Raw genomic sequence first — 2,562 nt, 5'->3', positions numbered from 1 at the left:
TTGCTTCATTGACAAATATTTTCTCCCATTCTGAGAGTTGTCTTTTGTCTTGTTTATGGTTTCTTTTGCTGTGCAAAAGCTTTTAAGTTTCATTAAGACCCATTTGTTTATTACTGATTTTATTTCCATGATTCTAGGAGGTGGGTCAAAAAGGACCTTGTTTTGATGTATGTCATAGAGTGTTCTGTTTTCCTCTAAGAGTTTTATAGTGCCTGGCCTTACATTTAGGTCTTTAATCCATTTTGAGTTTCTTTTTGGGTATGGTGTTAGGAAGTGTTCTAATTTCATTCTTTTACATGTAGCTGTAAAATTTTCCCAGCACCACTTATTGAAGAAGTTGTCTTTTTTCCATTGTATATTCTTGTCTCCTTTTTTCAAAGATAAGGTGCCCATATGTGCTGGGGTTTACCTCTAGGGTCTCTATTCTATTCCATTGGTCTCCATTTCTTTCTTTTTTTTTTTTTTTTTTTTTTTTTTTTGTGCCAGTACCATACTGTCTTATCACTGTAGCCTTGTAGTATACTTTGAAGTCAGGAGGCTTGATTTCACCAACTCTGTCTTTCCTGCCCAAGATTGCTTTGGCTATTCGGGGTCTTTTGTGTTTCCATACAAATTGTAAGATTTCTTGCTCTAGTTCTGTGAAAAATGCCATGGGTAATTTGATAAGGATTGCATTGAATCTGTAAATTGCTTTGGGTAGGATAGTCATTTTCACAATGTTGATTCCTCCAATCCAAGAACATGGTATATCTCTGCATCTGTTTGTATTGTCATTGATTTCTTTCATGAGTGTCTTATAGTTTTCTGCATACAGGTCTTTTGCCTCCTTAGACAGGTTTATTCCTAGATATTTTATTATTTTTGTTGCAGTGGTAAATTGGAGTGTTTCCTTAATTTCTCCTTCTGCTCTTTCATTGTTAGTGTATAGGAATGCAAGTAATTTCTGTGCATTAATTTTGCATCATGCTACTTTATTAAATTCATCGATTAGTGGTAACAGTTTTCTGGTAGCATCTTTAGAGTTTTCTATGTGTAATATCCTGTCATCTGCAAAGAGTGACAATTTTAATTCTTTTCCAAATTGGATTCCTTTTATTTAATATTCTTCTCTGATTGCTGTGGCTAAAACTTCCAAAACTATATTGAATAATAATGGTAAGAGTGGTCACCCTTCTCTTTTTCTTGTTCTTAGAGGGAATGCTTTCAGTTTTTCACCATTAAGAATGATGTTGGCTGTTGGTTTGTCATATATGGCTTTAATTATATTCAGGAAATTTCCTTCTATGCCCACTTTCTGAAGAGTTTTTGTCATAAATGGATGTTGAATTTTGTCAAAACTTTTTCTCCATATATTGAGATGATCATTTGGTTTTTATCCATCAATTTGTTAATATGGTGTATCACATTGATTGATTTGTGTACATTGAAGCACCCTTGCATGCCAGGGATAAAACCTACTTGATCATGGTGCATGATTTTTTAATGTGCTGTTGGAGTCTGTTAGCTGGTATTTTGTTGAGGATTTTTGTGTCTATATTCATCAGTGATATTGGTGTATAATTTTATTTTTTGTGACATCATTGTTTGCTTTTGTTATCAGGGTGATGGTGGCATCATAGAATGAGTTTGGGAGTGTTCCTCCTTCTGCTACATTTTTGAAGAGTTTGAGAAGTATAGGTGTTAGCTCTTCTCTAAATGTTTGAGAGAATTCGCCTGTGAAACCTTCTGTCCTTGGACTTTTGTTTGTTGGGAGATTTTTAATCACAGTCTCAATTTCAGTATTTGTGATTGGTCTGCCCATGTTTTCTATTTCTTCCTGGTTCAGTCTTGGAAGATTGTAATTTTCTAAGAATTTATCCATTTCTTTCAGGTTATCTAATTTATTGGCATATAGTTGCTTATAGTTGTCTCTCATGATCTTTTGTATTTCTGCGGTGTTGGTTGTTACTTCTGCTTTTTCATTTCTAATTCTATTAATTTGCATTTTGTCCCAATTTTTCCTGATAAGTGTGGCTAATGGTTTATGAATTTTGTTTACCTTCTCAAAGAACAAGCTTTTACTTTTATTGATCTTTGTTATTGTTTCTTTCATTTCTTTTTCATTTATTTCTAATCTGATCTTTATGACTTCTTTCCTTCTGCTCGCTTTGGGTTTCTTTTTGTTCTTCTTTCTCTAATTGTTTTAGGTGTAAGGTTAGGTTGTTTATTCAAAATTTTTCTTGCTCTTGAGGTAGGATTATATTGCTATAAACTTCCCTCTTAGAACTTCTTTTGCCTTATCTCATAGGTTTTGGGCCATCGTTTTTTCATTGTCATTTGTTTCAGAGTATTATTTGATTTCCTCTTTAACTTCTGCAGATAATTTTTGGTTGTTTAACAGCATATTGTTTACCCTTCATGTGTTTGTATCTTTTACATCTTTTTTTTATGTAATTGATATCTAGTCTCATGGAGTTGTGGTCAGAGAAGGTGTTTGATATGATTTCAATTTTCTTGAATCTACCAAGGCTTCATTTGTGACCCAAGATGTGATCTATCCTGAAGAATGTTCCATGTGCACTT

The sequence above is a fragment of the Hippopotamus amphibius genome, chromosome X (genome assembly GCF_030028045.1).
Source record: "Hippopotamus amphibius kiboko isolate mHipAmp2 chromosome X, mHipAmp2.hap2, whole genome shotgun sequence".
Lineage (NCBI taxonomy): Eukaryota > Metazoa > Chordata > Mammalia > Artiodactyla > Hippopotamidae > Hippopotamus > Hippopotamus amphibius.
Note: the sequence above shows the minus strand (reverse complement) of the source record.